Here is a 12,875-nt window from a genome sequence, read left to right as displayed (position 1 = left end):
AGCAGAGGGAGAATAGTATAGTAGTAGCAGGGAGAGCAGAGCAGCAGAGGGAGCAAGCTAGTAGCAGCAGAGGGAGAAAAGTAGTTGCAGCAGAGGGAGAATAGTAGTTGCAGTAGAGGGAGAATAGTAGTAGCAGCAGAGGGAGAATAGTAGTAGCAGCAGAGGGAGAATAGTAGTTGCAGCAGAGGGAGAATAGTAGTTGCAGCAGAGGGAGAATAGTAGTTGCAGCAGAGGGAGAATAGTAGCAGCAGCAGAGGGGGAGTGGAAGTGTGGTCTGGATTTGTACTCACACATGGTGTAGTATATGTGCACCAGCCTGTGGCATTGCCTGCTAGGTGGCGTTGCCCAGTAGGCCACCGTTTGAATGTTGGTACATTTAGGCTAATAGCCATCATGGGATAATGCAAACACAAATTATTCACGTAGTTATTCAAATGTTCTGTCCTTCTCTAACAATAAATAGTTTAATCAGATGAGTTGCACGTTTGTATTGATCATCATCCTTGTAGTAGACTTATTTATATTTTGTATTGATTTCTCAGATCACAACAGCCTACGGAATCGCCAACAAACTGAATGGTCCGATCACCAAACACCTGCCTCGCGTGAAGTACGCATTGCAGCAAACAATTCTTTCCTCGTCAGTGATGAATGTGTGCCACGGGTTCATATCGAGGTCATGTGTTAACTGTAATATCAGGTACGTGTTATTTGCAACATATTTTAAGGAAACCAATATTGTCCTTGTCCTTCGCAGAACTATGAGAAGGACTATGACCACGGCTCCTACCATGCAGAGTACCCCTACAGGAGGCTGCTGTCGTTGGGCAGATCAACGGCCATGCCTTCCATGCCAGTCTCCCCCAACAGGGTCACCCCAGGCCTGGAACCAGCAAGGACTGACTGAGTACCAGCATGTACGTCATGTTTTTTAAAACTTGAAATGTCCTAATAAATCACCAAGACGAGTCCTGAACTAAAAGGATGTTTCGAGGATGTTCATCTCTTTGGAAATGTTTCTTAGGCTCAATCTGTGTCTGGGAAACCAGCCCCAAGGTTTTTAATTATGAGCCAGAGACTCTTCAAATGCAGCCCTTTGTGATATTTTAGGTGCAACTGAAGTCACGCGGTTAAAAACAACAAACACTTAATTCCTCTCCAAACAGGAAGAGCAGCACTATGGCCATGGTGAGGGTTGCACATACACCACGTAGGTACTGAGCAGTCTGCAGCAGCCGGCTCCTGATTTCTCCACGGAGGAAGGGGGGTATGGAGATGAGCTGTACCACGTGGGGCTGTTCTCCCTGGGGTGGAATACCAGAGAGTGGTGGGGGGCCATGGGGGCGAGCAGAACTACGCTGGTGAGGATCAGAACAGCACCAGGAAACATGTCCAAGTGAGTGGGGTCATATTTGATTTTGTATTTTTTTTTTTTTTTACTTCAAGATTATTTATTTTAAATTATATGTTTATTATTTTCAAATAAAAAAAGACAGCAATACTAACAATGACATTCATTGTACTGTTGAATGGGACAGTCAATTTAGAGGACAAAACAAAACTTAACTCACACATACACAATAAAACTAAACTTATTAGGTGGCATGTATATGAAGACAGCATATAGTCATTACAAGCAGTGTAGTTAAGCCAAAGATAAGTATTGAGTGCAGTACAGCACAGAGTAGCAGCAGATCGTCAACCCAGTTATGAAGCGGGACGAGACCATTTATCCAGTATCAGCTGACATATTTTGTAAAAATTGGACTTCTAAATTGGACTTCTATTGGAGGTATTCAACAAGATTTTGACGAGTCGATTTATTTTATATGTAAAAAAATAATAAAACATTTTTTTAAGGACAGTAATGTGACTGCATGTTACCAGTATTAATGCATTGAAATGCGTTAGTTTCGGGCTGATCAAATTGATTTATTGTCTCACTGTTGTTCTGTTGTCTTCCTGTAGAAGTTTGACAGTGTGGTATCAGCAGACTGTTATAAGGCCAACTACAACCCCTACCAGCCTGCCATTCAGCCCAAGATGTTCACCTCCGAGGTCCCCCACCAGCAGCTTGACGACCACTATGACCAGCTGCAGAGAGACTTCCTGGACTCGGCACAGAGTAAGTCTTTTCACATTGTCTTGGTTGGCTATTCATGATCTTTTGACAAAGTTGGCCAAAGCATTACATGACATTTCTTTTTTTTTTTTCGGATATTTTACTAGGATGTATGGAAAATTTGACTGTTCTGTTGTTGTTTATTGATAGAGATTATTTGTTGTTGCGTGTGTCCCAGGTACTGCAGACACTCAGCAGCTAGCCCAGCTCCAGATCCTCAACAAGGCCCAGCTGAGACAGATCGAAGACCTGGAGCAGAAACTGGAGGATTCAAGGCGCAATATGAGATACTTGGAGCATCAGTTTGCCATCGTGAGAGGTGCGTGGACACTGAAACCAGACGCTAGCATGATACCGAGTTAGCTCAGTCTACTGACCCACTTCATGAACTGTCACGGCGTGTGTGGTCAAAGTGGAAAGCTCACCGTAACATGTTTCCTTAGATCTGAATCCCTACTAGACAACCGACGCTCTGCTGGCTAAGCGAGGGATGAGCTTTGAGCGGTGTGTTTTTATTGTGGAGGTTGTGAGCTCCAGGCCGTCTCATGGCAGAACTGAATGCACCTGTCACACCTGAATACCAAGATGTTTTTCTCTCTGTTTCCCTCCTCCCAGATGAGAAGGAGGGTCTGGCTGTGAGTCTGAAGGGAGTCCTCCAGAGTGATGGAGGCCAAGGAGAGGGAGGTGCTGCTGCCAGACTAGCGTTACGTCTCTGGAGCTGCAGGTTCAGGCCCTTACTGACCGAGATCAGTGCGGTTGATGTCTGTTGATGTTACCATGGCGATAATGTATTTTGGGTTAGCTTTACACCCGGGTTGGCTTTACACCGGGGTTATTTGGGTTGGCTTTACACTGGGTTGGCTTTACACCTGGGTTGGCTTTACACCTGGGTTGGCTTCCCACCCGGGTTGGCTTTACACCCGGGTTGCACACTGGGTTGGCTTTACCTGGGTTGGCTTTACACCGGGGTTGGCTTTACCGGGTTATTTACACCCAGGTTGGCTTTACACCCGGGTTGGCTTTGCACACACCGGGTTGGCTTTACACCCAGGTTGGCTTTACACCGGGTTGGCTTCCCACCGGGTTGGCTTTACACCCAGGTTGGCTTCACACCGGGTTGGCTTTGCACCTGGGTTGGCTTTACACCTGGGTTGGCTTTACACCAGGTTGGCTTTACCGGGTTGGATTTACACCCGGGTTGGATTTACCGGGCTGGCTTTGCCGGGTTGGCTTTGCTGCGGGTTGGCTTTGCACCGGGTTGGCTTTGCACGGGTTGGCTGCACCGGGTTGGCTTTGCACCTGGGTTGCTTTACACCCGGGTTGGCTTTACACCCGGGTTGGCTTTACACCCGGGTTGGCTTTACACCCGGTTGGCTTTACACCGGGTTGGCACCGGTTGGCTTTACACCTGGGTTGTTAATGGGAGACCTGTATTCAATTTCTAGTCAGTTGGATTAGAAAGTTGTATCGAGAGCTGTGGCTGTCATTTTGTCAGCCCGGTTATTGTCCTGGTCTCGTTAATTAACAAACACATTTAGCATCGACAGGCCTCCGCACACAGCCTACAAGCCACTGACATCGACAGGCCTCCGCACACAGCCTACAAGCCACTGACATCGACAGGCCTCCGCACACAGCCTACAAGCCACTGACATCGACAGGCCTCCACACACAGCCTACAAGCCACTGACATCGACAGGCCTCCGCACACAGCCTACAAGCCACTGACATCGACAGGCCTCCACACACAGCCTACAAGCCACTGACATCGACAGGCCTCCGCACACAGCCTACAAGCCACTGACATCGACAGGCCTCCCACACAGCCTACAAGCCACTGACATCGACAGGCCTCCACACACAGCCTACAAGCCACTGACATCGACAGGCCTCCGCACACAGCCTACAAGCCACTGACATCGACAGGCCTCCACTGCACACAGCCTACAAGCCACTGACATCGACAGGCCTCCGCACAGCCTACAAGCCACTGACATCGACAGGCCTCCGCACACAACCTACAAGCCACTGACATGGAAACAGGCCTCTTACACAGCCTACAAGCCACTGACATCGACAGGCCTCATGCAACCTACAAGCCACTTGAAAAAGTCTAAGAAATCCATGTAATATAGTCTACACAATCGTTTATTAATATTAGGCAAAGTCAAAGAAACATGAATAATGAATAATAATATGAATATGTTTTTATTTTTATTTCATTAGAACCTAATGAGTTGGCCTGCCGTATTTTATTTACATTCTAGTCATTTAGCAGACTCTTATTCAGAATCTCTTACAGTAGTGAGTCATTTAGCAGACTCTTACACAGGAGTCACTTACAGTAGAGACACTCTCCTGTAGGTTTTGACTCGAACCTACAGGAGGGTAGCTCTCCGGGGAACAGGGTTAGGCCCTGTTATAGACACTATGGTTGGCCCCCAAGATTCACAATGGGAGTGTGCAGTGCACACTATGGGAGGGTGGTGAGAATAAGCCTGCGGAATACAAGTGTCTGTGTTTCTGTGTGTGTCGTCTGTCTCTGTGTGTGTCTCTGTGTGTGTCTCTGTGTGTCTCTGTGTGTGTCTCTGTGTGTCTCTGTGTGTGTCTCTGTGTGTGTCTCTGTGTGTTTCTCTGTGTGTGTGTCGTCTGTCTGTGTCTGTGTTTCTGTCGTCTGTCTCTGTCTCTGTGTGTGTCTCTGTGTGTCTCTGTGTGTGTCTCTGTGTGTGTCTCTGTGTGTGTCTCTGTGTGTTTCTCTGTGTGTTTCTCTGTGTGTGTCTGTCTCCCTCCAGAACACCAAGAAGCAGCGTGTGGCGGAGGCAGCGGTGGACAGCATGCAGCAGCAGATGACAGAACTGTGGAAAGTCAGACAGTCTGTCGGAGACTCCAGAGCAACCACGACAGAGACCTGACCGTGGTCAGAGAGCAGCACGACGCCAAGCTGTTGGCGTTACAGCAGAGACTGGACGCCTGCGATCAGGCCCTGGAAGATCAGGTCAGGACCCAGTGGAATGATGTTGACCTCCATATTAACCAGTAAACATGATCACTTAGCGCTTGTTCTTTGGGTATCACACTTGATTATCTTGATTATTTTGATTATCTTGAGCTAATGAGACATTGTAAGAGGTTCAAGCATGCATATGACAATGTAGTGATCTATTATAACCGAAGGCTTTAAAATAATCCGGTGGTGAAATTTGCTGTATTGGTCCTGGGTAATCTCGGGTCACGATAGACTGTGAACCGAAGAGTTGTCACATTGCTGTCGGTGAATCCCGGACTAACCACTTCAGTGGCTGTGGTATCATCCAGGCGGAGGTGGTCCAGGGTCTGCGTGATCAGGTGAGGCAGCAGGAGAGACGTGGAGAGGGAGGAGCAGGTGGAGAGAGCAGGAGTCATCAACACTCTCACACAGCGCCTACAGGAGAGCCAGCAGCAGTGTGCCAAACTGCTACAGACCGGTGTGTGGCCGTGTGTCCGTGTGTGTGTCCGGATCTGTGTCCGTCTGTCACCACCTTGGGAAATGCTTGTTCATGTCCACCGCCGAAGCCCCCTCTGTCCACCACCTGTTTGTCGAAGCCCCCTCTGTCCACCACCTGTTTGTCCTCTCTGTCCACCACCTTTTGTCGAAGCCCCCTCTGTCCACCACCTGTTTGTCAAGCCCCCTCTGTCCACCACCTGTTTGTCGAAGCCCCCTCTGTCCACCACCTGTTTGTCGCCGCCCCTCTGTCACCACCTGTTTTGGCCACGCCCCTCTGTCCACCACCTGTTTGTCGACGCCCTCTGTCCACCACCTGTTTGTCAAGCCCCCTCTGTCCACCACCTGTTTGACCGAAGCCCCCTCTGTCCACCACCTGTTTGTCGACGCCCCTCTGTCCACCTGTTTGTCGACGCCCCTTCTGTCCACCACCTGTTTGTCGCCCCCTCTGTCCACCACCTGGTTGTCGACGCCCCCTCTGTCCACCACCTGGTTGTCGACGCCCCTCTGTCCACCACCTGGTTGTCGACGCCCCTCTGTCCACCACCTGGTTGTCGACGCCCCCTCTGTCCACCACCTGTTTGTCAACGCCCCCTCTGTCAACCACCTGTTTTGTCCTTTAGGTTCAGTCCAGGAGATGGGCCAGCTGCAAATGAAACTACAACAGACTCAGTCAGCCAAGACCATGAGTGACAACATGAACAAAGCCTTGCAGGTATTCCTGTGGTTTGTATCCAGAAATGTAGAATATTGAAAAAACGTTTATCACGCAAACACTTTACTTTTGTTTCTGCTTCACTTGTTGAGTTAAATGTATCATATAAAACCGCTCTCTTTGGTTTCCTACAGCAGATCAACTTTTACCTGTTATAAGCGTCAGTGAGACTTTATAATGCCTTCTTTAGTGGTTATAACACGTCTGTCACCTCTTGGTTTCTACAGGATCTGACTGCGCAGATCAACCTTTTACTACCTGTTTATATGTAAGGTTTTATTTCTAATGCCTTATTATAGCAGTTAAAAAATGGAAGATAACATATTATTTCTCCTTCTCAGGAGGAGTTGTCTGAGTTGAAGGAGCAGATCTGTCTGTATGAGTCTGTTGTGAAACACGGAGTCCTCTCTGCCGAGGTGACCGGAGGAGACATCTGGGAGAACCAGCTGTCTGACTCCTATGTAGACCTGGGGATCAAGAAGACTCGCTGTGAGAACGGACCAATTCACAGGTACGCAATGTAACACTTTACTATTTGTGCCCTTTAACCTGTTATGGGTGCAACCTTTTGTTCTCAATTTCCGCCTGAAAAACTCCACATCCAACTGCCTGTAGCTCAGCCCCAGAGGCAGAAGACATACCCTCATCTAACTGCCTGTAGCTCAGCCCAGAGGCAGAAGACATACCCTCATCTAACTGCCTGTGCTCAGCCCCAGAGGCAGAAGACATACCCACATCTAACTGCCTGTAGCTCAGCCCCAGAGGCAGAAGACATACCCAAATCTAACTGCCTGTAGCTCAGCCCCAGAGGCAGAAGACATACCCACATCTAACTGCCTGTAGCTCAGCCCCAGAGGCAGAAGACATACCCACATCTAACTGCCTGTAGCTCCAGCCCCAGAGGCAGAAGACATACCCTCATCTAACTGCCTGTAGCTCAGCCCCAGAGGCAGAAGACATACCCACATCTAACTGCCTGTAGCTCAGCCCCAGAGGCAGAAGACATACCACATCTAACTGCCTGTAGCTCAGCCCCAGAGCCAAGGATATGCATATTCTTGGTATCATTTGAATGGAAACATTCTGAAGTTTGTGAAAATGTTAATTGAATGTAGGAGAATATAACACAGTAGATCTGGTGGAAGAAAAGAAAGAGAAAGAGCATACGTTTTCTGTTTTTTTTATTAGACATAAACTTCATGTTTTCTATTTGGTTCAGTTTTAGGGTTGAGTCAATTCCATTTCATTTCAGTCAAATTCAGGAAGTTTAACTAAATGAGAAGTTAAAATATCAGTTTGACTGGGATTGAAACAGAATTGAGGCCCCAACCCTGTTCAGTTTATCAGCTCCAGACCGCCATTCTTATCTCTTAAGATACTTTTCCAGGTGTATTGTTTGTGGTTCAGAGAAATGGCTCAGTTGGTAATGGTGCTTGTAACGCCAAGTCGTTGGTTCAAATCCGCAAGCACCACCAACATAATACAGAAACTTCTGCACGGTCTGTAAATTGATTTGGATTAAAAGGCCTTCTGTCCCGTAGCACTCCTCTGTTGGGAGTGTCTGAGCCCAACCCAAAGCTGCCCAGAGAGAAGGAGGACTTGGCTGTGAAGGAGCTCCGGGCAGAGTTACAGCGCTGTCTGGCCAGTCTGAAGGGAAAGAGGCAGAGGATCAGTCAGCTGCAGGACCATCTCCGGGACTCACAGGGACAGGTTAGTGATGGGATTTCTTTTCTTTTTTTTTCTGAGGATTTTCAGGTCGCCCTTGCAAAAGAGGTTTCTATAAACTCGAGGCTCTTTCCTGGTTAAATAAACATGAAATAAAGATAATTCCCTCTTCGGATTCATCCTCGAGTGTATAATTAAAACCCACATACCCCCATAGTCAAAAGTTCATATTTTCTTTCTTGTCCGGATCCCATCCCTGCAGGTGAACGAGCTACAGACCCAGCTACAGACCCAGCTACAGACCCAGCTCGACCAGGAACAGACCAGAGACCCAGCAGAAACCAGACCAATGGACCCACATCCAGATGTAGCTTCCCAGAAAGAGCTGTCCAGACTGCAGGAGGACAGGCAGCGCCTACAAGAACGCCTCGAGGTTATTCCTCATTTGATAAAGATTCTAGAAGGCTTTTCACACACTTGAGCTGCACCAAGCTGAGCTCAACCAATCTGTGACAAGCCCATCAAGTGTAGTTCTGGTTTGACACGGTTGTGTGAAGATGGTATGTCTGTTTGAACTGAAGTCTCAGTGCATGATAACTCCGTTGGTAGAGCACGGTGCTTTCGCTACGCCGGGATATAAAACATTGAATGTAATAAAAGTATCACCAGTCAAGTTAAATAATGCCACTTCATATAATGTTTACATAACCTACACTAATCTCATACAGTGGGGAGAACAACTATTATATAATATATAACTAATTACTTAAATCATACAATGTGATTTTCTGGATTTTTGTGTTGGATTCCGTCTCTCACAGTTGAAGTGAACATATGATAAAACTGACAGACCTCTACATGCTTTGTAAGTAGGAAACACTGCCGATTTGGCAGGTTATCAAATACTTGTTCTCCCCACGTGTATATATATATATATACTGTACTCTATACCATCTACTGCATCTTTCCTATGCCGTTCTGTACCATCACTCATTCATATATTATTATGTACATATTCTTATTCATTCCTTTACACTTGTGTGTATAAGGTAGTTGTTGTGAAATTGTTAGGTTCGATTACGCGTTGGTTATTACGTTAACATCTGCTAACCATGTGTATGTGACCAATAAAATGTGATTTGATTTAGTGGGTTCGATTCCCGGGACCAGCCATATGTATTAAAAAAATGTATGTATGTATGTATGTAGTTGAGTTGCTTTGCTTTGGATAAAAGTGTATTCTAAATGGCGTTATTATTATGATTTATCAACAGCTTTTTCCAGCACCCACCTCGGTGTTACATTCTCATAGTTGTCCGTCTGTCGGTCTGTCCTCCTCCCAGACTCTGGAGAAGAAGAACGTGGAGCTGAAGCAGAGGGAGGAGAAAGTGAAGGGGGCGAACTCAGAGCTGTGTACCAAGATGAGAGAGATGATTCAGGAACTGGACCAGGAGAAGCAGGAGGCTGCTCAGAGGTTCGTCTGGGGTGTTGCGGTTGGCAGATATGTGAATGTCTGCGTCCTGGCATCCCTAGAGAGAGAATAGTTGTATCTCTGTATAGCTGGTGTGCTGTATAACACAGATCATTTCCTAATGGATACCAGTCATCATATGGGAAAATGAGCGACTGTGCAGGTGTGTAATGACTCATTGAACTACTACTGTGTGTGTGTGTCTCTGTGTGTGTGTGTGTGTGTGTGGGTCTCTGTGTGTGTGTGTGTGTGTGTGTGTGTCTCTGTGTGTGTGTGTGTGTGTGTGTCTCTGTGTGTGTGTGTGTGTGTGTGGTCCAGGTATGAGCGAACCCAGCAGCAGTTCAGAGATGACGTAGTGAACCGCGTTCGTTCAGAACTCGCCCTGGAACACACAGCTCAGATAGATGACATCACGGCACACCACCAGCTGCAGATGCAACAGCTACAGTAAGGGCTCCTGTGTGTGGCAACGGCTTGGCCCTGGGGTCAATTCCCGCAGTGATCGCATACGACTTACAGGGGAAATTGAAGTTTAGTGCCTCGCTCAAGGGCACATCGACAGATTTCTGACCTTGTCGGCTTGGGGATTCGAACACCAGCGACCTTTTCGCTCTTAATCACTAGGCTACCTGCCACTTGTAAGTCTCTACCTGCCCGCCTGTAAGTCTCTACCTGCTACCTGTAAGTCTCTACCTGCCACCTGTAAGTCTCTACCTGTCTCTACCTGCCCGCCTGTAAGTCTCTACCTGCCACCTGTAAGTCTCTACCTGTCTCTACCTGCCCGCCTGTAAGTCTCTACCTGCCACCTGTAAGTCTCTACCTGTCTCTACCTGCCCGCCTGTAAGTCTCTACCTGCCCGCCTGTAAGTCTCTACCTGCCCGCCTGTAAGTCTCTACCTGCCCGCCTGTAAGTCTCTACCTGCCACCTGTAAGTCTCTGCCTGCCTGCCTGTAAGTCTCCTACCTGCCCGCCTGTAAGTCTCTACCTGCCCGCCTGTAAGTCTCTACCTGCCCGCCTGTAAGTCTCTTACCTGCCACCTGTAAGTCTCTACCTGCCCGCCTGTAAGTCTCTACCTGCCCACCTGTAAGTCCTCTACCTGCCACCTGTAAGTCTCTCTACCTGCCCGCCTGTAAGTCTCTACCTGCCCACCTGTAAGTCTCTACCTGCCACCTGTAAGTCTCTCTACCTGCCCGCCTGTAAGTCTCTACCTGCCACCTGTAAGTCTCTCTACCTGCCCGCCTGTAAGTCTCTCTACCTGCCCGCCTGTAAGTCTCTCTACCTGCCCGCCTGTAAGTCTCTACCTGCCACCTGTAAGTCTCTCACCTGCCCGCCTGTAAGTCTCTCTACCTGCCTGCCTGTAAGTCTCTCTACCTGCCCGCCTGTAAGTCTCTCTACCTGCCACCTGTAAGTCTCTACCTGCCCGCCTGTAAGTCTCCCTACCTGCCCGCCTGTAAGTCTCTATCTGCCCGCCTGTAAGTCTCTATCTGCCCGCCTGTAAGTCTCTATCTGCCCGCCTGTAAGTCTCTATCTGCCCGCCTGTAAGTCTCTATCTGCCCGCCTGTAAGTCTCTATCTGCCCGCCTGTAAGTCTCTATCTGCCCGCCTGTAAGTCTCTATCTGCCCGCCTCGTAAGTCTCTATCTGCCCGCCTGTAAGTCTCTACCTGCCGCCTGTAAGTCTCTCTACCTGCCCGTCTCTACCTGTAAGTCTCTACCTGTAAGTCTCTACCTGCCCGTCTCTACCTGCCCGTCTCTGCCTGTAAGTCTCTACCTGTAAGTCTCTGCCTGTAAGTCTCTACCTGTAAGTCTCTGCCTGTAAGTCTCTGCCTGTAAGTCTCTACCTGTCCGCCTACTCCGTCTCTGCCTGTAAGTCTCTACCTGCCTCTACCTGCCACCTGTAAGTCTCTACCTGTAAGTCTCTACCTGTAAGTCTCTACCTGTATGTCTCTGCCTGTAAGTCTCTACCTGTAAGTCTCTACCTGTAAGTCTCTACCTGTATGTCTCTGCCTGTAAGTCTCTGCCTGTAAGTCTCTGCCTGTAAGTCTCTGCCTGTAAGTCTCTGCCTGTATGTCTCTACCTGTATGTCTCTACCTGTAAGTCTCTACCTGTCCGTCTCTACCTGCCCGTCTCTGCCTGTAAGTCTCTACCTGCCCGTCTCTGCCTGTAAGTCTCTGCCTGTAAGTCTCTACCTGTAAGTCTCTACCTGTAAGTCTCTGTCTGTAAGTCTCTGTCTGTAAGTCTCTGTCTGTAAGTCTCTACCTGTCTCTACCTGCCACCTGCATGTAAGTCGCTCTGAGTAAAAGTGTCTGCTGGGCAGCATATGAACCATACTCTGCTATCTCAGTCGGGAACAGGAGGTCTCCTGTATAACCTCGCCCACAACGATAATCCTGTCTTCTCTGGATAGAGCCAAGCTGTGTGAGGTGAATGGAGAGATGGTGGCAGTGCAGGAGTGCTACATCTCACTCTGCAAGGACAAAGACCGGCTGGAGGAGAAGCTGCAGGGAAGAATGGAGGAGGAGGAGAAGAAGAAGAAGAAGAGGGAGAATGAGGTATATAGTCTAGTACACACACACACACATTTTATGAAGATGCTATATGAACAATAGCCCGGTCCCAGATCTGTTTGTGTTGTCTTATTTGCTTGTTGTCATGTGGATTTCGCTATAGAGCACAAACAGGTTTGGAAACGGGCTCGGGAACGCTGGTGCAGAGAATGGCTGCTTTATTTATTTCGAAAAAAATATTTAAATAATTATTTTTCTATATAAGACAACAGATAAGAAGTCTCCACACTGAACAAGAGGAAGAAAACAAACAAACTAATACATTAAGAGAAAAATCAGAACAGACTGTGTCTACTGTATGTACACACCGGAACGGACCGCGTGTCTACTGTATGTACAACCCGGAACGGACAGCGTGTCTACTGTATGTACAACCCGGAACGGACCGCGTGTCTACTGTATGTACAACCCGGAACGGACAGCGTGTCTACTGTATGTACAACCCGGAACGGACCGCGTGTCTACTGTATGTACACACCGGAACGGACAGCGTGTCTACTGTATGTACAACCCGGAACGGACAGCGTGTCTACTGTATGTACAACCCGGAACGGACAGCGTGTCTACTGTATGTACACACCCGGAACGGACAGCGTGTCTACTGTATGTACACACCGGAATGGACAGCGCGTCTACTGTATGTACAACCCGGAACGGACAGCGTGTCTACTGTATGTACAACCGGGAACGGACAGCGTGTCTACTGTATGTACAACCCGGAACGGACAGCGTGTCTACTGTATGTACAACCCGGAACGGACAGCGTGTCTACTGTATGTACAACCCGGAACGGACAGCGTGTCTGCTGTGTACACACGGAGCAGGTGCAGCGTGTCTACTGTACATGCAGGCGGACAG

General features: G+C 48.3%; 2 long non-coding RNA genes across 2 annotated transcripts; both read left to right on the top strand.

The window, feature by feature from the left end:
- The first annotated feature begins 1,309 nt into the window (after positions 1–1,309).
- On the top strand, positions 1,310–2,431 carry LOC135534604 (uncharacterized). The gene is made up of 3 exons (XR_010454711.1): positions 1,310–1,396; positions 1,969–2,125; positions 2,301–2,431. It is a non-coding gene; the product is annotated as an uncharacterized LOC135534604 (long non-coding RNA).
- A 3,068-nt stretch (positions 2,432–5,499) lies between these two features.
- LOC135534603 (uncharacterized) lies at positions 5,500–6,796 on the top strand. Its single transcript, XR_010454710.1, has 3 exons — positions 5,500–5,586; positions 6,227–6,318; positions 6,660–6,796. It is a non-coding gene; the product is annotated as an uncharacterized LOC135534603 (long non-coding RNA).
- The last annotated feature ends 6,079 nt before the right edge of the window (positions 6,797–12,875 follow it).

This window comes from Oncorhynchus masou, unplaced genomic scaffold, assembly GCF_036934945.1.
Source record: "Oncorhynchus masou masou isolate Uvic2021 unplaced genomic scaffold, UVic_Omas_1.1 unplaced_scaffold_3643, whole genome shotgun sequence".
NCBI lineage: Eukaryota > Metazoa > Chordata > Actinopteri > Salmoniformes > Salmonidae > Oncorhynchus > Oncorhynchus masou.
Note: the sequence above shows the minus strand (reverse complement) of the source record. Positions and strands in the feature narration are given on the sequence as shown.